Consider the following 18723-nt stretch of genomic DNA (forward strand, 5'->3'; position numbering starts at 1 on the left):
TATTCCCGAATCTGATTTGGTCGGCATCCAGCTTGATTTTATTCAAAACTCTGTCTTTTTGAAACTTCCGAACGAGGATTTTGTCGATAAGCTAGTTACCGAAAGTGGTGGCGTTAAGAAATTCAAGCACGTGGACGGTGCTTTGTCTGACGTGTTGATACTGCCGGCAGGCTTCGGCATTCGAAGTGTGAAGGTTTATAATGTTCCTTTTGAGTGCCCAAATGAGGCCATTGCTCGTAAACTTGGCGAATTTGGCACCGTTCTTAGTGTGGAGAATGATGTGTGGCCTGCAGGTTTTAGGTATCGGGTTCTGAGTGGTGTTCGGACAGTACGTGTAGATTTAAAGAAACATATCCCGTCGTATCTGATCATTGCTGGCACGCGAGCTTTCCTCAGCTATAGTGGGCAGCCGCAGACGTGTTCTGTGTGTGGCAAAACAGATCATTTACGACAAACCTGCACTTTACGCAGGCCGGCGCAGCTACCGCGCGAAGCTGTTGTCAACACCACGTATGCAGGCGCGTTGGTTGGACCCCCCTCGCTCGCCCCGACCGACCGACAGGCTTCCGCCGCTCCTGCGGCTGTGGCTCCTGTGTCCGATGTTGTGACTCAGCCGACAGTTGTCGTGCCCCCGGTTGTGTCGGAACAAAGTTTACCTGCCGAACGCACCCCTCGCGAAGTCAGTATCGCTGATTTGTCAGCCGTCAGTGTTCCGGATGTGCCTGTTAGGGAGTTTTCTGAAATGTTGGTCGAGTCCCCTCCTGTGTCCGATAATGTGACTCTGCCGACAGTTGTCGTGCCCCCGGTTGTGTCGGAACAAAGTTTATCTACCGAACAGACCCCTCGCGAAGTCGGTCTTGCTGATTTGTCAGCTGTCAGTGTCCCGACCGTGCCTGTTGGGGAGTCTTCTGAAATGTTGGTCGAGTCGCCCCGGCCGATTACCGTCCCCGCCCCGCCGACAGACAAGCGGAAATTGCCGACACAACCCGGCCTGTCCACTTCTGGTGAGGCGGATGCTAGCAGCGCTGAAAGCGAGGTGTCTCAAGTTTCCACCCAGTCCGCCCCTACCGATCCCAAACCGAAGCGTAGGCGGTCTAAGAAACGTTCGAAAACGGCGCCCACTGAGGGCGACGGCGTTTCCTTCGAACAGGCCGTTGAGGGATTAACGGACTCCTTGGTTCAAGAGCGTCGCGAAGCACCTTTCGTGCACGGTCCGCCTGTGTCAGTGCCCCCCGCCCCCGCTTCCCGGGCCGTCCCGGACGCCGTACCTTCTCCTGCGGACACCATGCAGTGGTCTGAGGATGTGGAGGAAGATCATTTCTTCTAGTTCCGCTTAAGTTACAGAGTCCATCCTGACGCGTGCATTCCACCAGTTACGCGTCCTCACACTTAATGTTAATCAAATCCGCAGTGTCCGTAAAATTGACGCCCTTTTACATTTTTTGCAATCTGCTCGTTGTGATGTGGTTTTCCTTCAAGAACTTACAGCTGACGTTGTCCCGCACCTTACTGCCTATAATGTTATTCTTAATATTGATCCGGAAACGACCATTGGTACGGCTATTTTAATCGCGCCCGGTTTAGAGTATAAACACGTAGAAATTTTACCAAATGGACGAGGGTTGGCATGTGTCATCTGCGACATATTTTTTGTTAACGTGTACGCCCCCTCTGGAACTCACAACAAACGTCTGAGGGATACTTTTTTCAATCATGATTTATGTCAGTTCTTCCATCGAAACCACCGACGGATCATCTTAGGCGGTGATTTTAATTGTGTCTTGCGTGTTGCCGACCAGGAACCGACGGCACATAAGTGTCTAGCACTGCAAACTTTAGTTGACACTTTTAAACTTGAGGACACGTGGCTTCGTTTTAGTCCGACTGCTACAGGTTTTACTTATTTTTATCCTACTGGGCATAGTAGGTTGGATAGAATTTATGTCTCGTCGGACCTTACTGCACAAATCTTGCAGGCCGAAGTTGCCCCCGTCGTTTTTTCGGATCATTGTGGTTATTTGTGTGCTTTTAATGTCCCGTCTGTTCGCCCGGACCGTACGCGATCCTATTGGAAATTCAATGTTAGTGTTTTGGATGACGTCAGTCTTGTCGAACAGGTACATTTGTTGTGGCGCCAACTTCTTCAGAGCCGCCCACAGGCGTGTTCTACTGTCGCGTGGTGGCTCCGTCACGCTAAACCGGCTCTTCGTACTTTGCTCATAAATTACTGTCGTGACAAGGCCCATTGGGACATGATGACGGTTAATTTTTATCGCGATTGTTTACAGGATTTAATTACTCGGGTTACCGACCGCCCTGACCTCCTTCCCATGTTACGGAAAATTAAAACGCAGATTTTAAACCATCTGCATCGGAAGGCGCAGGGCTCTGTTGTCCGTAGCAGGCCTTTCGATCCCTCTTTGGAAGAACCACTATCATTGTATCATTTACGACGAGCCCGACTGCGGCGTGAAAAACTTTTATTCACGGACTGGATAACGCGTGACGGTCATAGAACTTCGGATCGTCGGGTGATTAAGGACGAAATTTACGATCACTACTCTAAACTCTTTCAATCTCAACCTTTGCATGACGCCTCCTTGCAGATGTTTTTACACGACCTGCCTTCAATTTTAACGCGTCAGGATAGACTTCTTTTAAATGAGCGTTTTACAGCTGCTGATGTTTCTGCCGCCGTTAAGGCTAGCCCGAAGGGAAAGGCACCTGGCATTGACGGAATTCCTGTGGAATTTTATGTGAAATTTTCCGCTCTTTTAACTGATACTTTCGTTGCCATTGTTAATGAAATACATAATGGTCTCGATCTGCCGGAAGACTTTTTAGAGGGGCTCATCGTCCTCATCCCGAAGACCACTGGCATCCAAAGTGCGGTGACTTTACGGCCGATTACTCTATTAAACGCCGATTATAAAATCATAGCACGCTGCTTTTCACACCGTTTGCGGCCGGCGTTGAAGACCGTCATTAGTCCTTCTCAATCGTGTGCAGTACCTGGACGGAATATATTTGATGCCGTCCTGGCGTATCGAGAATGTATCGCTTCTGCCTCGTCACGTCGTGGCGGCCGGGCTGCGATACTTTCCATTGATTTTCATAATGCATTCGATCGAATTAGTCACGACTACTTGCGGCGGGTCATGTATAAGTTTGGATTTGGTTTAAAATTCACGCATGTGATATCTAACCTTCTGAAATCGGCCACTTCCCGAATCCTTTTTCATGGCCAGGCCGGTGATGTCCTCAGGATGAACAGATCCGTCCGCCAAGGGTGCCCGCTTTCCATGGGCTTATTCGTTTTAGCGCTGGATCCTCTACTCCGTAAACTAACGAATGTTTGCCACGGTGTCCCGTTTGGTACGGGTTCGCTTGTCTGTCGGGCGTATGCGGATGACTTGGGAGTTTTTATCCAAAGTCCCGACGATATTGATTCGCTCCGTCTCATTCTTCACCAATTTGAATCGGCATCGGGTGCGGTTGTGAACCCCCGTAAGTCCATCTTGCTGCCGCTTACTGCGACCATGAGGGCTGTCCGTCGTGATTGGTATACCGTCAAGTTACGACATAAGATTCTCGGGATCCAGATGACGGCAAATGTACAACAAATGGCAGTGCTAAACTGGCGCGCGGTCTTATATTCTGTTCGAGCGGCGACTCAGGCTGCCGCCAAACGAAATTTGTCTTTGCTGGATAGAGTTTCGGTTGTTAATACCCAGATGTTGGCCAAGGCCTGGTACCTGGCTCAAGTTTTGCCGGTGCCGAAGGAGATCGAACGGGCCATCAAGCATGCTGTTTCTTGGCTGGTCTGGCGAGGCGAAATCTTTAAGGTCGCCTACAATATTTGCACGCTCCCGCCGGACAGGGGCGGCATCGGTCTGGTTGATTTTCCTTCCAAGTGTGCTGCCCTTTTGCTCCACCGAACTAACTGTGTAATAGCCCATGCGGGGCTTGGCCCCACGTCGGTACTCTTCGACCTTTACCGCCCTGCTTCTCTCCGCGCGCCTGTCTCTATCCAGGCTATCCCGTACAAATTGAATTTCGTTCGCCAGTACTTCCTCCACACTAGCTATCTGATAGGTGACGATCGGCGCAGGGGTAACGTCAGCGCGATCGCAGAGGCCCTCCGCGGAACTCCGCCGACTAACAAATGGGAGTTGAGGCTGCCGCAATACGATTGGCGGACGGTGTGGTCCAACATTTCCAGTAAATTGTTGACATCAGATGTTCGGGACACTTGGTATAAAGTTGTGAATCGCACCGTTGCCACGAATGCGAAACTCCACGCAATCAATCTCCTCCCGAGTGGCATCTGTGGGCGGTGCGCGGCTGAGGACACGATCGAACACCGTTTTGTGTGCCCCCAGTTTCACGAGGTATGGGCTGCCACCCGTGAGATGTTGGCGTTGATTAATAGGACTACCCCAAGTGCCATACAACCTTCGTATATCCTGGTTCCCGACTGGCGGCCGTATCCTGCCACCAAGAGAAACGCTACCGTGTGGATCGCCGCGCATGCAGCACATGCGATTTTCTCTCTCCGCCTCATGGATCGCTTGCAGTTTTTGACGTATCTTTGGGACTACTATGGACGGGAGCAACGAAATCCGCAGTGTGTTTCCAATTATGCCCGATTTTTAGATGTCCCTCTACGGACCGCCTTTACCAAATTACATATTTCTCTCCTGCCATGATTATGTACTTCCCATTCCACTGTTTCCTCTGGCGGAATGTGTGGAATGATATATTGTTCTAATTTTCTTGATGTATGACAGTTCATTTGTCTCACCGGCTCGACTTATCTTCCGCCATTTGGGCGGTTGTCCTTAGGATTGCCATATTGGCTCTTCTCTCCTGGATTGACGCTTGTTCCCTATTGCTGACCTTTACTTCATTTTTTGTGACTATTGCAGGACTGTCATTAACTTGTCCCTAAACTGTGTGACGGTGCTCAAAGATAATTTGCGTTGAAACGGTTGCCTCTTGGGCACGGAAATCAAACTTATCGAGAAGACGAAATATGTTTGTTGCTGCCGGAATTGCGTACACTTCCCCATTCCCGTGCGCCAGACATATTTGGCACGTTTAGTGTGGTTATTTGTTTGTGTTTTTCATTTCTATTTTATTTTGAGAGTCTCTATTTTTTGCCTTTCTATGGTAGCGGTGGGCCTCCGCTGCCTACTTGTGGTCATTGTCCTCCTAGAATGGTTTTTTATTTTGTGTTTCGCGTTTTCGTTCTTCCTTCCTCATGTTCTTTCCACACCTTCAGAGGACGTTATTTTTTTTTTCGCAACATCGTTTTGGACATGTTTCCGCTGGCCACGATGGATCTTTGTTCTCCTAAAGGAACTCCATTAAAAAAAAAAAAAAAAAAAAAAAAAAAAAAGAAAAAAAAAGAAAAAAATAAAATTACATAAAAAAAAAGCAATACTCTGTTACACAATAATACAGAGTACAACACACCACTCTTTCCGTTATTCCCCGTTTCTCGGGTTGGGACGGTGAGGGAGACACTGTGGCCAGGCCTCGGATTGCGACCCCTGCCCCCTTTGCCTCCACCGCCGCCCTGGCCTGATCTTGCAAGAAGGTATGTTTGGTTTAACAAAAAAAAAAAAAAAAAAGAGTGGTTAAGGCGTTTCTTTAAAAAAAAAAAAAAAGTGGCCGAGTGGTTAAATCTAAAAAAAAAAAAAAAAAAAAAAAAAAAAAAACAAAAGAGTGGTTAAGGCGTCTGACTTGAAATCAGATTCCCTCTGGGAGCGTAGGTTCGAGTCCTGCCGACTGCGAAAATTTTCTCGCTCTCAGAAGAAGGACGTTCAGCTGCATCCTAGCGGTTGCGTCTCCACTAAACACGTGGATCGCCAGCAATGTGCAGGGTGCAGCGCTACAGTCGCGCCCAGAAGCCACAGCTCATCTCCTCGTCTCACAGCCGTCCACCAGGTGTCAGTGCAAGTGTCACCTCTCTGGGCAGTGCAGATGTGTCCATTTTAGCTTGCAGACGATGACGTGTAGCAATTTATGAGCTAGCGCAAGTCAAATGTTTTACCGTGTGTATCTGCTAGATGCTGCCTCTCACACGCTGGAGAGGCTCACTGCTTCTTGTGTCTCGTTCTTTGCACACGAGTTGCACGTGGCATCGATATAGCACAGGTTTTCTAGCGTCAGCGATGTCAATATTACATGAATCGAGTCGAAGTGTTTGCTTGTTACGATGATGGAAGCAGAAGAAATGTGTGTGGTACTTCACTGCATCTGCTGCTCGCCTTTCAGCGTCCCTGTGTCTTATCAGATGAAGATGACTGTGAAATTGGCGACGGGGCAGAGGTCAACGAAGACGTGCAAAACAGAGACGTTCAACGTCAGCCGAAATAGCTCAGTTGGGAGAGCGTTAGACTGAAGATCTAAAGGTCCCTGGTTCGATCCCGGGTTTCGGCATGCATTCGTTTTGAAGCTGACGCCAATGGAATTGCTCTGAGTTTGTGATAATGTAACTACCGCCGAGAACAAAAATGACTCCCTCCTGTAGCTGTTCTGGTTGTCCAGTGCATGCCATAAGAGGAACACAGTAGGCAAATGCCTGGGAAGCAAGAAAATAAAAAAAGTCCTACCTATTGCGTTCCCTTTTTTGTGTCAGGACGTGAAGAACGTCTCCAACGGAACCGTGAAATGAGCGAAAACGTGGGAAACATTGCATTCGAAATGCTTGTGAATTTTCCAGTTGCCCAGTGAGTGTCGACAGAACACGTAAATCCTCTGCTCCAACGTATGAGACGTAACGATTGCTTCAATTTGTTCTTGCGTCATGTGTCAGCATTCTTCGATAGTCTGTTACGAGCTTAGCACGATAAGTTTGTAGACAGCATCCAGGCGACGTTTTATTAGTTACAGCTCCATGCAGCGAGTGCACAACAGTAAAGGACATGAGTCAATGTGCAGTTGTGTATCGTGGAAGGTTTACAAACGTCTTGTGAGCCCGGATAGCTCAGTCGGTAGAGCATTAGGCTTTTAACCTAAGGGTCCAGGGTTCAAGTCCCTGTCCGGGCGGAAATTTTAATACTTTGGTAGTGATTCGTCTAGTAGAGGTGGAAACACTACGGAAAAGAATGCAACTACGCCGTTTCCTGACACCACAGTGCTTTAAACGGTAGCAGTTGCATGTGTCGGCAGAACTCGCGCTACCGGCAGTCGTGGCCGAGTGGTTAAGGCGTCTGACTCGAAATCAGATTCCCTCTGGGAGCGTAGGTTCGAGTCCTACCGGCTGCGTGCGATTTTGCGTAAAGAGCAGCAAATATTTTCACACACGTGAACGCGGATGCAAACCAATGACGCCACTCTCAACAAGACGAAAATTTAAGAATACTGAGTTTCGCAACGGCCGCTGCTTCCTGTGGCTACCGGTTCACCTCGCACTGACGCTGGGACTGCAGAAAGCCGTCGCAGGCCCACGAGTGCGCTCCCGTCATTTTCTCGCGCCGACGCCGAGTTTGTGAGTACACAGATGTGCTTGGAAGTGTTGGACAGAGCGAACATTCATTTCTTTTTAAGAATCGTAATTCAGTCATTCGAGTGCGGCAAAAGCAATGGTGCAGCGTTTCTTTTGTTAAGATCTCGCAGCTACTTGCAAGTATGTCCACCGCTTAAGACGACAGAAAAGCAGCGTCAGCGGTGCGTCAGTGGGAAGTCGGTGAAGTCGCCATTGGAGCCATAAGCCAGTAATTACGACATGTGAATCACTCGCACACCACGCAGCTGTACGGTAGCTCAGTCGGTAGAGCGTTAGGTTTTCAACCAAAGGGTGTTGGGTTCAAGCCCCTGTCTGGGCGAAAATTAATACACTTTCGTAACGGCTAATGTGCTGGCAATGGAAACACTAGAGAAAAGAGTGAGGCCACGCCGCTTTCTGCCATCGGATTGCTTCTAAAGATGTCACTTTCACTTGTCGGAAGACGATATTGCCACAGGCAGTCGTGGCCGAGTGGTTAAGGCGTCTGACTTGAAATCAGATTCCCTCTGGGAGCGTAGGTTCGAGTCCTGCCGACTGCGAAAATTTTCTCGCTCTCAGAAGAAGGACGTTCAGCTGCATCCTAGCGGTTGCGTCTCCACTAAACACGTGGATCGCCAGCAATGTGCAGGGTGCAGCGCTACAGTCGCGCCCAGAAGCCACAGCTCATCTCCTCGTCTCACAGCCGTCCACCAGGTGTCAGTGCAAGTGTCACCTCTCTGGGCAGTGCAGATGTGTCCATTTTAGCTTGCAGACGATGACGTGTAGCAATTTATGAGCTAGCGCAAGTCAAATGTTTTACCGTGTGTATCTGCTAGATGCTGCCTCTCACACGCTGGAGAGGCTCACTGCTTCTTGTGTCTCGTTCTTTGCACACGAGTTGCACGTGGCATCGATATAGCACAGGTTTTCTAGCGTCAGCGATGTCAATATTACATGAATCGAGTCGAAGTGTTTGCTTGTTACGATGATGGAAGCAGAAGAAATGTGTGTGGTACTTCACTGCATCTGCTGCTCGCCTTTCAGCGTCCCTGTGTCTTATCAGATGAAGATGACTGTGAAATTGGCGACGGGGCAGAGGTCAACGAAGACGTGCAAAACAGAGACGTTCAACGTCAGCCGAAATAGCTCAGTTGGGAGAGCGTTAGACTGAAGATCTAAAGGTCCCTGGTTCGATCCCGGGTTTCGGCATGCATTCGTTTTGAAGCTGACGCCAATGGAATTGCTCTGAGTTTGTGATAATGTAACTACCGCCGAGAACAAAAATGACTCCCTCCTGTAGCTGTTCTGGTTGTCCAGTGCATGCCATAAGAGGAACACAGTAGGCAAATGCCTGGGAAGCAAGAAAATAAAAAAAGTCCTACCTATTGCGTTCCCTTTTTTGTGTCAGGACGTGAAGAACGTCTCCAACGGAACCGTGAAATGAGCGAAAACGTGGGAAACATTGCATTCGAAATGCTTGTGAATTTTCCAGTTGCCCAGTGAGTGTCGACAGAACACGTAAATCCTCTGCTCCAACGTATGAGACGTAACGATTGCTGCAATTTGTTCTTGCGTCATGTGTCAGCATTCTTCGATAGTCTGTTACGAGCTTAGCACGATAAGTTTGTAGACAGCATCCAGGCGACGTTTTATTAGTTACAGCTCCATGCAGCGAGTGCACAACAGTAAAGGACATGAGTCAATGTGCAGTTGTGTATCGTGGAAGGTTTACAAACGTCTTGTGAGCCCGGATAGCTCAGTCGGTAGAGCATTAGGCTTTTAACCTAAGGGTCCAGGGTTCAAGTCCCTGTCCGGGCGGAAATTTTAATACTTTGGTAGTGATTCGTCTAGTAGAGGTGGAAACACTACGGAGAAGAATGCAACTACGCCGTTTCCTGACACCACAGTGCTTTAAACGGTAGCAGTTGCATGTGTCGGCAGAACTCGCGCTACCGGCAGTCGTGGCCGAGTGGTTAAGGCGTCTGACTCGAAATCAGATTCCCTCTGGGAGCGTAGGTTCGAGTCCTACCGGCTGCGTGCGATTTTGCGTAAAGAGCAGCAAATATTTTCACACACGTGAACGCGGATGCAAACCAATGACGCCACTCTCAACAAGACGAAAATTTAAGAATACTGAGTTTCGCAACGGCCGCTGCTTCCTGTGGCTACCGGTTCACCTCGCACTGACGCTGGGACTGCAGAAAGCCGTCGCAGGCCCACGAGTGCGCTCCCGTCATTTTCTCGCGCCGACGCCGAGTTTGTGAGTACACAGATGTGCTTGGAAGTGTTGGACAGAGCGAACATTCATTTCTTTTTAAGAATCGTAATTCAGTCATTCGAGTGCGGCAAAAGCAATGGTGCAGCGTTTCTTTTGTTAAGATCTCGCAGCTACTTGCAAGTATGTCCACCGCTTAAGACGACAGAAAAGCAGCGTCAGCGGTGCGTCAGTGGGAAGTCGGTGAAGTCGCCATTGGAGCCATAAGCCAGTAATTACGACATGTGAATCACTCGCACACCACGCAGCTGTACGGTAGCTCAGTCGGTAGAGCGTTAGGTTTTCAACCAAAGGGTGTTGGGTTCAAGCCCCTGTCTGGGCGAAAATTAATACACTTTCGTAACGGCTAATGTGCTGGCAATGGAAACACTAGAGAAAAGAGTGAGGCCACGCCGCTTTCTGCCATCGGATTGCTTCTAAAGATGTCACTTTCACTTGTCGGAAGACGATATTGCCACAGGCAGTCGTGGCCGAGTGGTTAAGGCGTCTGACTTGAAATCAGATTCCCTCTGGGAGCGTAGGTTCGAGTCCTGCCGACTGCGAAAATTTTCTCGCTCTCAGAAGAAGGACGTTCAGCTGCATCCTAGCGGTTGCGTCTCCACTAAACACGTGGATCGCCAGCAATGTGCAGGGTGCAGCGCTACAGTCGCGCCCAGAAGCCACAGCTCATCTCCTCGTCTCACAGCCGTCCACCAGGTGTCAGTGCAAGTGTCACCTCTCTGGGCAGTGCAGATGTGTCCATTTTAGCTTGCAGACGATGACGTGTAGCAATTTATGAGCTAGCGCAAGTCAAATGTTTTACCGTGTGTATCTGCTAGATGCTGCCTCTCACACGCTGGAGAGGCTCACTGCTTCTTGTGTCTCGTTCTTTGCACACGAGTTGCACGTGGCATCGATATAGCACAGGTTTTCTAGCGTCAGCGAAGTCAATATTACATGAATCGAGTCGAAGTGTTTGCTTGTTACGATGATGGAAGCAGAAGAAATGTGTGTGGTACTTCACTGCATCTGCTGCTCGCCTTTCAGCGTCCCTGTGTCTTATCAGATGAAGATGACTGTGAAATTGGCGACGGGGCAGAGGTCAACGAAGACGTGCAAAACAGAGACGTTCAACGTCAGCCGAAATAGCTCAGTTGGGAGAGCGTTAGACTGAAGATCTAAAGGTCCCTGGTTCGATCCCGGGTTTCGGCATGCATTCGTTTTGAAGCTGACGCCAATGGAATTGCTCTGAGTTTGTGATAATGTAACTACCGCCGAGAACAAAAATGACTCCCTCCTGTAGCTGTTCTGGTTGTCCAGTGCATGCCATAAGAGGAACACAGTAGGCAAATGCCTGGGAAGCAAGAAAATAAAAAAAGTCCTACCTATTGCGTTCCCTTTTTTGTGTCAGGACGTGAAGAACGTCTCCAACGGAACCGTGAAATGAGCGAAAACGTGGGAAACATTGCATTCGAAATGCTTGTGAATTTTCCAGTTGCCCAGTGAGTGTCGACAGAACACGTAAATCCTCTGCTCCAACGTATGAGACGTAACGATTGCTGCAATTTGTTCTTGCGTCATGTGTCAGCATTCTTCGATAGTCTGTTACGAGCTTAGCACGATAAGTTTGTAGACAGCATCCAGGCGACGTTTTATTAGTTACAGCTCCATGCAGCGAGTGCACAACAGTAAAGGACATGAGTCAATGTGCAGTTGTGTATCGTGGAAGGTTTACAAACGTCTTGTGAGCCCGGATAGCTCAGTCGGTAGAGCATTAGGCTTTTAACCTAAGGGTCCAGGGTTCAAGTCCCTGTCCGGGCGGAAATTTTAATACTTTGGTAGTGATTCGTCTAGTAGAGGTGGAAACACTACGGAGAAGAATGCAACTACGCCGTTTCCTGACACCACAGTGCTTTAAACGGTAGCAGTTGCATGTGTCGGCAGAACTCGCGCTACCGGCAGTCGTGGCCGAGTGGTTAAGGCGTCTGACTCGAAATCAGATTCCCTCTGGGAGCGTAGGTTCGAGTCCTACCGGCTGCGTGCGATTTTGCGTAAAGAGCAGCAAATATTTTCACACACGTGAACGCGGATGCAAACCAATGACGCCACTCTCAACAAGACGAAAATTTAAGAATACTGAGTTTCGCAACGGCCGCTGCTTCCTGTGGCTACCGGTTCACCTCGCACTGACGCTGGGACTGCAGAAAGCCGTCGCAGGCCCACGAGTGCGCTCCCGTCATTTTCTCGCGCCGACGCCGAGTTTGTGAGTACACAGATGTGCTTGGAAGTGTTGGACAGAGCGAACATTCATTTCTTTTTAAGAATCGTAATTCAGTCATTCGAGTGCGGCAAAAGCAATGGTGCAGCGTTTCTTTTGTTAAGATCTCGCAGCTACTTGCAAGTATGTCCACCGCTTAAGACGACAGAAAAGCAGCGTCAGCGGTGCGTCAGTGGGAAGTCGGTGAAGTCGCCATTGGAGCCATAAGCCAGTAATTACGACATGTGAATCACTCGCACACCACGCAGCTGTACGGTAGCTCAGTCGGTAGAGCGTTAGGTTTTCAACCAAAGGGTGTTGGGTTCAAGCCCCTGTCTGGGCGAAAATTAATACACTTTCGTAACGGCTAATGTGCTGGCAATGGAAACACTAGAGAAAAGAGTGAGGCCACGCCGCTTTCTGCCATCGGATTGCTTCTAAAGATGTCACTTTCACTTGTCGGAAGACGATATTGCCACAGGCAGTCGTGGCCGAGTGGTTAAGGCGTCTGACTTGAAATCAGATTCCCTCTGGGAGCGTAGGTTCGAGTCCTGCCGACTGCGAAAATTTTCTCGCTCTCAGAAGAAGGACGTTCAGCTGCATCCTAGCGGTTGCGTCTCCCAACACAAACACGTGGATCGCAGCAAAGTGCAGGTGCAGCGCTACAGTCGCGCCAGAAGCCACAGCTCATCTCCTCGTCTCACAGCCGTCCACCAGGTGTCAGTGCAAGTGTCACCTCTCTGGGCAGTGCAGATGTGTCCATTTTAGCTTGCAGACGATGACGTGTAGCAATTTATGAGCTAGCGCAAGTCAAATGTTTTACCGTGTGTATCTGCTAGATGCTGCCTCTCACACGCTGGAGAGGCTCACTGCTTCTTGTGTCTCGTTCTTTGCACACGAGTTGCACGTGGCATCGATATAGCACAGGTTTTCTAGCGTCAGCGAAGTCAATATTACATGAATCGAGTCGAAGTGTTTGCTTGTTACGATGATGGAAGCAGAAGAAATGTGTGTGGTACTTCACTGCATCTGCTGCTCGCCTTTCAGCGTCCCTGTGTCTTATCAGATGAAGATGACTGTGAAATTGGCGACGGGGCAGAGGTCAACGAAGACGTGCAAAACAGAGACGTTCAACGTCAGCCGAAATAGCTCAGTTGGGAGAGCGTTAGACTGAAGATCTAAAGGTCCCTGGTTCGATCCCGGGTTTCGGCATGCATTCGTTTTGAAGCTGACGCCAATGGAATTGCTCTGAGTTTGTGATAATGTAACTACCGCCGAGAACAAAAATGACTCCCTCCTGTAGCTGTTCTGGTTGTCCAGTGCATGCCATAAGAGGAACACAGTAGGCAAATGCCTGGGAAGCAAGAAAATAAAAAAAGTCCTACCTATTGCGTTCCCTTTTTTGTGTCAGGACGTGAAGAACGTCTCCAACGGAACCGTGAAATGAGCGAAAACGTGGGAAACATTGCATTCGAAATGCTTGTGAATTTTCCAGTTGCCCAGTGAGTGTCGACAGAACACGTAAATCCTCTGCTCCAACGTATGAGACGTAACGATTGCTGCAATTTGTTCTTGCGTCATGTGTCAGCATTCTTCGATAGTCTGTTACGAGCTTAGCACGATAAGTTTGTAGACAGCATCCAGGCGACGTTTTATTAGTTACAGCTCCATGCAGCGAGTGCACAACAGTAAAGGACATGAGTCAATGTGCAGTTGTGTATCGTGGAAGGTTTACAAACGTCTTGTGAGCCCGGATAGCTCAGTCGGTAGAGCATTAGGCTTTTAACCTAAGGGTCCAGGGTTCAAGTCCCTGTCCGGGCGGAAATTTTAATACTTTGGTAGTGATTCGTCTAGTAGAGGTGGAAACACTACGGAGAAGAATGCAACTACGCCGTTTCCTGACACCACAGTGCTTTAAACGGTAGCAGTTGCATGTGTCGGCAGAACTCGCGCTACCGGCAGTCGTGGCCGAGTGGTTAATGCGTCTGACTCGAAATCAGATTCCCTCTGGGAGCGTAGGTTCGAGTCCTACCGGCTGCGTGCGATTTTGCGTAAAGAGCAGCAAATATTTTCACACACGTGAACGCGGATGCAAACCAATGACGCCACTCTCAACAAGACGAAAATTTAAGAATACTGAGTTTCGCAACGGCCGCTGCTTCCTGTGGCTACCGGTTCACCTCGCACTGACGCTGGGACTGCAGAAAGCCGTCGCAGGCCCACGAGTGCGCTCCCGTCATTTTCTCGCGCCGACGCCGAGTTTGTGAGTACACAGATGTGCTTGGAAGTGTTGGACAGAGCGAACATTCATTTCTTTTTAAGAATCGTAATTCAGTCATTCGAGTGCGGCAAAAGCAATGGTGCAGCGTTTCTTTTGTTAAGATCTCGCAGCTACTTGCAAGTATGTCCACCGCTTAAGACGACAGAAAAGCAGCGTCAGCGGTGCGTCAGTGGGAAGTCGGTGAAGTCGCCATTGGAGCCATAAGCCAGTAATTACGACATGTGAATCACTCGCACACCACGCAGCTGTACGGTAGCTCAGTCGGTAGAGCGTTAGGTTTTCAACCAAAGGGTGTTGGGTTCAAGCCCCTGTCTGGGCGAAAATTAATACACTTTCGTAACGGCTAATGTGCTGGCAATGGAAACACTAGAGAAAAGAGTGAGGCCACGCCGCTTTCTGCCATCGGATTGCTTCTAAAGATGTCACTTTCACTTGTCGGAAGACGATATTGCCACAGGCAGTCGTGGCCGAGTGGTTAAGGCGTCTGACTTGAAATCAGATTCCCTCTGGGAGCGTAGGTTCGAGTCCTGCCGACTGCGAAAATTTTCTCGCTCTCAGAAGAAGGACGTTCAGCTGCATCCTAGCGGTTGCGTCTCCACTAAACACGTGGATCGCCAGCAATGTGCAGGGTGCAGCGCTACAGTCGCGCCCAGAAGCCACAGCTCATCTCCTCGTCTCACAGCCGTCCACCAGGTGTCAGTGCAAGTGTCACCTCTCTGGGCAGTGCAGATGTGTCCATTTTAGCTTGCAGACGATGACGTGTAGCAATTTATGAGCTAGCGCAAGTCAAATGTTTTACCGTGTGTATCTGCTAGATGCTGCCTCTCACACGCTGGAGAGGCTCACTGCTTCTTGTGTCTCGTTCTTTGCACACGAGTTGCACGTGGCATCGATATAGCACAGGTTTTCTAGCGTCAGCGAAGTCAATATTACATGAATCGAGTCGAAGTGTTTGCTTGTTACGATGATGGAAGCAGAAGAAATGTGTGTGGTACTTCACTGCATCTGCTGCTCGCCTTTCAGCGTCCCTGTGTCTTATCAGATGAAGATGACTGTGAAATTGGCGACGGGGCAGAGGTCAACGAAGACGTGCAAAACAGAGACGTTCAACGTCAGCCGAAATAGCTCAGTTGGGAGAGCGTTAGACTGAAGATCTAAAGGTCCCTGGTTCGATCCCGGGTTTCGGCATGCATTCGTTTTGAAGCTGACGCCAATGGAATTGCTCTGAGTTTGTGATAATGTAACTACCGCCGAGAACAAAAATGACTCCCTCCTGTAGCTGTTCTGGTTGTCCAGTGCATGCCATAAGAGGAACACAGTAGGCAAATGCCTGGGAAGCAAGAAAATAAAAAAAGTCCTACCTATTGCGTTCCCTTTTTTGTGTCAGGACGTGAAGAACGTCTCCAACGGAACCGTGAAATGAGCGAAAACGTGGGAAACATTGCATTCGAAATGCTTGTGAATTTTCCAGTTGCCCAGTGAGTGTCGACAGAACACGTAAATCCTCTGCTCCAACGTATGAGACGTAACGATTGCTGCAATTTGTTCTTGCGTCATGTGTCAGCATTCTTCGATAGTCTGTTACGAGCTTAGCACGATAAGTTTGTAGACAGCATCCAGGCGACGTTTTATTAGTTACAGCTCCATGCAGCGAGTGCACAACAGTAAAGGACATGAGTCAATGTGCAGTTGTGTATCGTGGAAGGTTTACAAACGTCTTGTGAGCCCGGATAGCTCAGTCGGTAGAGCATTAGGCTTTTAACCTAAGGGTCCAGGGTTCAAGTCCCTGTCCGGGCGGAAATTTTAATACTTTGGTAGTGATTCGTCTAGTAGAGGTGGAAACACTACGGAGAAGAATGCAACTACGCCGTTTCCTGACACCACAGTGCTTTAAACGGTAGCAGTTGCATGTGTCGGCAGAACTCGCGCTACCGGCAGTCGTGGCCGAGTGGTTAATGCGTCTGACTCGAAATCAGATTCCCTCTGGGAGCGTAGGTTCGAGTCCTACCGGCTGCGTGCGATTTTGCGTAAAGAGCAGCAAATATTTTCACACACGTGAACGCGGATGCAAACCAATGACGCCACTCTCAACAAGACGAAAATTTAAGAATACTGAGTTTCGCAACGGCCGCTGCTTCCTGTGGCTACCGGTTCACCTCGCACTGACGCTGGGACTGCAGAAAGCCGTCGCAGGCCCACGAGTGCGCTCCCGTCATTTTCTCGCGCCGACGCCGAGTTTGTGAGTACACAGATGTGCTTGGAAGTGTTGGACAGAGCGAACATTCATTTCTTTTTAAGAATCGTAATTCAGTCATTCGAGTGCGGCAAAAGCAATGGTGCAGCGTTTCTTTTGTTAAGATCTCGCAGCTACTTGCAAGTATGTCCACCGCTTAAGACGACAGAAAAGCAGCGTCAGCGGTGCGTCAGTGGGAAGTCGGTGAAGTCGCCATTGGAGCCATAAGCCAGTAATTACGACATGTGAATCACTCGCACACCACGCAGCTGTACGGTAGCTCAGTCGGTAGAGCGTTAGGTTTTCAACCAAAGGGTGTTGGGTTCAAGCCCCTGTCTGGGCGAAAATTAATACACTTTCGTAACGGCTAATGTGCTGGCAATGGAAACACTAGAGAAAAGAGTGAGGCCACGCCGCTTTCTGCCATCGGATTGCTTCTAAAGATGTCACTTTCACTTGTCGGAAGACGATATTGCCACAGGCAGTCGTGGCCGAGTGGTTAAGGCGTCTGACTTGAAATCAGATTCCCTCTGGGAGCGTAGGTTCGAGTCCTGCCGACTGCGAAAATTTTCTCGCTCTCAGAAGAAGGACGTTCAGCTGCATCCTAGCGGTTGCGTCTCCACTAAACACGTGGATCGCCAGCAATGTGCAGGGTGCAGCGCTACAGTCGCGCCCAGAAGCCACAGCTCATCTCCTCGTCTCACAGCCGTCCACCAGGTGTCAGTGCAAGTGTCACCTCTCTGGGCAGTGCAGATGTGTCCATTTTAGCTTGCAGACGATGACGTGTAGCAATTTATGAGCTAGCGCAAGTCAAATGTTTTACCGTGTGTATCTGCTAGATGCTGCCTCTCACACGCTGGAGAGGCTCACTGCTTCTTGTGTCTCGTTCTTTGCACACGAGTTGCACGTGGCATCGATATAGCACAGGTTTTCTAGCGTCAGCGAAGTCAATATTACATGAATCGAGTCGAAGTGTTTGCTTGTTACGATGATGGAAGCAGAAGAAATGTGTGTGGTACTTCACTGCATCTGCTGCTCGCCTTTCAGCGTCCCTGTGTCTTATCAGATGAAGATGACTGTGAAATTGGCGACGGGGCAGAGGTCAACGAAGACGTGCAAAACAGAGACGTTCAACGTCAGCCGAAATAGCTCAGTTGGGAGAGCGTTAGACTGAAGATCTAAAGGTCCCTGGTTCGATCCCGGGTTTCGGCATGCATTCGTTTTGAAGCTGACGCCAATGGAATTGCTCTGAGTTTGTGATAATGTAACTACCGCCGAGAACAAAAATGACTCCCTCCTGTAGCTGTTCTGGTTGTCCAGTGCATGCCATAAGAGGAACACAGTAGGCAAATGCCTGGGAAGCAAGAAAATAAAAAAAGTCCTACCTATTGCGTTCCCTTTTTTGTGTCAGGACGTGAAGAACGTCTCCAACGGAACCGTGAAATGAGCGAAAACGTGGGAAACATTGCATTCGAAATGCTTGTGAATTTTCCAGTTGCCCAGTGAGTGTCGACAGAACACGTAAATCCTCTGCTCCAACGTATGAGACGTAACGATTGCTGCAATTTGTTCTTGCGTCATGTGTCAGCATTCTTCGATAGTCTGTTACGAGCTTAGCACGATAAGTTTGTAGACAGCATCCAGGCGACGTTTTATTAGTTACAGCTCCATGCAGCGAGTGCACAACAGTAAAGGACATGAGTCAATGTGCAGTTGTGTATCGTGGAAGGTTTACAAACGTCTTGTGAGCCCGGATAGCTCAGTCGGTAGAGCATTAGGCTTTTAACCTAAGGGTCCAGGGTTCAAGTCCCTGTCCGGGCGGAAATTTTAATACTTTGGTAGTGATTCGTCTAGTAGAGGTGGAAACACTACGGAGAAGAATGCAACTACGCCGTTTCCTGACACCACAGTGCTTTAAACGGTAGCAGTTGCATGTGTCGGCAGAACTCGCGCTACCGGCAGTCGTGGCCGAGTGGTTAAGGCGTCTGACTCGAAATCAGATTCCCTCTGGGAGCGTAGGTTCGAGTCCTACCGGCTGCGTGCGATTTTGCGTAAAGAGCAGCAAATATTTTCACACACGTGAACGCGGATGCAAACCAATGACGCCACTCTCAACAAGACGAAAATTTAAGAATACTGAGTTTCGCAACGGCCGCTGCTTCCTGTGGCTACCGGTTCACCTCGCACTGACGCTGGGACTGCA

At 49.2% G+C, this 18723-nt stretch overlaps 23 non-coding genes across 23 annotated transcripts; all 23 read left to right on the forward strand.

The window, feature by feature from the left end:
- The first annotated feature begins 6374 nt into the window (after nt 1-6374).
- On the forward strand, nt 6375-6447 carry Trnaf-gaa (transfer RNA phenylalanine (anticodon GAA)). Its single transcript has one exon. It is a non-coding gene; the product is annotated as a tRNA-Phe (tRNA).
- A 536-nt stretch (nt 6448-6983) lies between these two features.
- Trnak-uuu (transfer RNA lysine (anticodon UUU)) lies at nt 6984-7056 on the forward strand. Its single transcript has one exon. It is a non-coding gene; the product is annotated as a tRNA-Lys (tRNA).
- A 137-nt stretch (nt 7057-7193) lies between these two features.
- Nucleotides 7194-7275, forward strand: Trnas-cga (transfer RNA serine (anticodon CGA)). Its single transcript has one exon. It is a non-coding gene; the product is annotated as a tRNA-Ser (tRNA).
- Nucleotides 7276-7973: 698 nt separating this feature from the next.
- Trnas-uga (transfer RNA serine (anticodon UGA)) lies at nt 7974-8055 on the forward strand. The gene has a single exon. It is a non-coding gene; the product is annotated as a tRNA-Ser (tRNA).
- A 576-nt stretch (nt 8056-8631) lies between these two features.
- Nucleotides 8632-8704, forward strand: Trnaf-gaa (transfer RNA phenylalanine (anticodon GAA)). Its single transcript has one exon. It is a non-coding gene; the product is annotated as a tRNA-Phe (tRNA).
- A 536-nt stretch (nt 8705-9240) lies between these two features.
- On the forward strand, nt 9241-9313 carry Trnak-uuu (transfer RNA lysine (anticodon UUU)). The gene has a single exon. It is a non-coding gene; the product is annotated as a tRNA-Lys (tRNA).
- A 137-nt stretch (nt 9314-9450) lies between these two features.
- On the forward strand, nt 9451-9532 carry Trnas-cga (transfer RNA serine (anticodon CGA)). Its single transcript has one exon. It is a non-coding gene; the product is annotated as a tRNA-Ser (tRNA).
- A 698-nt stretch (nt 9533-10230) lies between these two features.
- On the forward strand, nt 10231-10312 carry Trnas-uga (transfer RNA serine (anticodon UGA)). The gene has a single exon. It is a non-coding gene; the product is annotated as a tRNA-Ser (tRNA).
- Nucleotides 10313-10888: 576 nt separating this feature from the next.
- On the forward strand, nt 10889-10961 carry Trnaf-gaa (transfer RNA phenylalanine (anticodon GAA)). Its single transcript has one exon. It is a non-coding gene; the product is annotated as a tRNA-Phe (tRNA).
- Nucleotides 10962-11497: 536 nt separating this feature from the next.
- Trnak-uuu (transfer RNA lysine (anticodon UUU)) lies at nt 11498-11570 on the forward strand. Its single transcript has one exon. It is a non-coding gene; the product is annotated as a tRNA-Lys (tRNA).
- Nucleotides 11571-11707: 137 nt separating this feature from the next.
- Trnas-cga (transfer RNA serine (anticodon CGA)) lies at nt 11708-11789 on the forward strand. Its single transcript has one exon. It is a non-coding gene; the product is annotated as a tRNA-Ser (tRNA).
- A 698-nt stretch (nt 11790-12487) lies between these two features.
- Nucleotides 12488-12569, forward strand: Trnas-uga (transfer RNA serine (anticodon UGA)). Its single transcript has one exon. It is a non-coding gene; the product is annotated as a tRNA-Ser (tRNA).
- A 576-nt stretch (nt 12570-13145) lies between these two features.
- Trnaf-gaa (transfer RNA phenylalanine (anticodon GAA)) lies at nt 13146-13218 on the forward strand. Its single transcript has one exon. It is a non-coding gene; the product is annotated as a tRNA-Phe (tRNA).
- A 536-nt stretch (nt 13219-13754) lies between these two features.
- On the forward strand, nt 13755-13827 carry Trnak-uuu (transfer RNA lysine (anticodon UUU)). The gene has a single exon. It is a non-coding gene; the product is annotated as a tRNA-Lys (tRNA).
- A 137-nt stretch (nt 13828-13964) lies between these two features.
- Nucleotides 13965-14046, forward strand: Trnas-cga (transfer RNA serine (anticodon CGA)). The gene has a single exon. It is a non-coding gene; the product is annotated as a tRNA-Ser (tRNA).
- A 698-nt stretch (nt 14047-14744) lies between these two features.
- On the forward strand, nt 14745-14826 carry Trnas-uga (transfer RNA serine (anticodon UGA)). The gene has a single exon. It is a non-coding gene; the product is annotated as a tRNA-Ser (tRNA).
- Nucleotides 14827-15402: 576 nt separating this feature from the next.
- Nucleotides 15403-15475, forward strand: Trnaf-gaa (transfer RNA phenylalanine (anticodon GAA)). The gene has a single exon. It is a non-coding gene; the product is annotated as a tRNA-Phe (tRNA).
- Nucleotides 15476-16011: 536 nt separating this feature from the next.
- Trnak-uuu (transfer RNA lysine (anticodon UUU)) lies at nt 16012-16084 on the forward strand. Its single transcript has one exon. It is a non-coding gene; the product is annotated as a tRNA-Lys (tRNA).
- Nucleotides 16085-16221: 137 nt separating this feature from the next.
- Nucleotides 16222-16303, forward strand: Trnas-cga (transfer RNA serine (anticodon CGA)). The gene has a single exon. It is a non-coding gene; the product is annotated as a tRNA-Ser (tRNA).
- A 698-nt stretch (nt 16304-17001) lies between these two features.
- Nucleotides 17002-17083, forward strand: Trnas-uga (transfer RNA serine (anticodon UGA)). Its single transcript has one exon. It is a non-coding gene; the product is annotated as a tRNA-Ser (tRNA).
- Nucleotides 17084-17659: 576 nt separating this feature from the next.
- Trnaf-gaa (transfer RNA phenylalanine (anticodon GAA)) lies at nt 17660-17732 on the forward strand. The gene has a single exon. It is a non-coding gene; the product is annotated as a tRNA-Phe (tRNA).
- A 536-nt stretch (nt 17733-18268) lies between these two features.
- Nucleotides 18269-18341, forward strand: Trnak-uuu (transfer RNA lysine (anticodon UUU)). Its single transcript has one exon. It is a non-coding gene; the product is annotated as a tRNA-Lys (tRNA).
- Nucleotides 18342-18478: 137 nt separating this feature from the next.
- Trnas-cga (transfer RNA serine (anticodon CGA)) lies at nt 18479-18560 on the forward strand. The gene has a single exon. It is a non-coding gene; the product is annotated as a tRNA-Ser (tRNA).
- The last annotated feature ends 163 nt before the right edge of the window (nt 18561-18723 follow it).

This window comes from Schistocerca nitens, unplaced genomic scaffold, assembly GCF_023898315.1.
Source record: "Schistocerca nitens isolate TAMUIC-IGC-003100 unplaced genomic scaffold, iqSchNite1.1 HiC_scaffold_385, whole genome shotgun sequence".
Classification (NCBI taxonomy): domain Eukaryota; kingdom Metazoa; phylum Arthropoda; class Insecta; order Orthoptera; family Acrididae; genus Schistocerca; species Schistocerca nitens.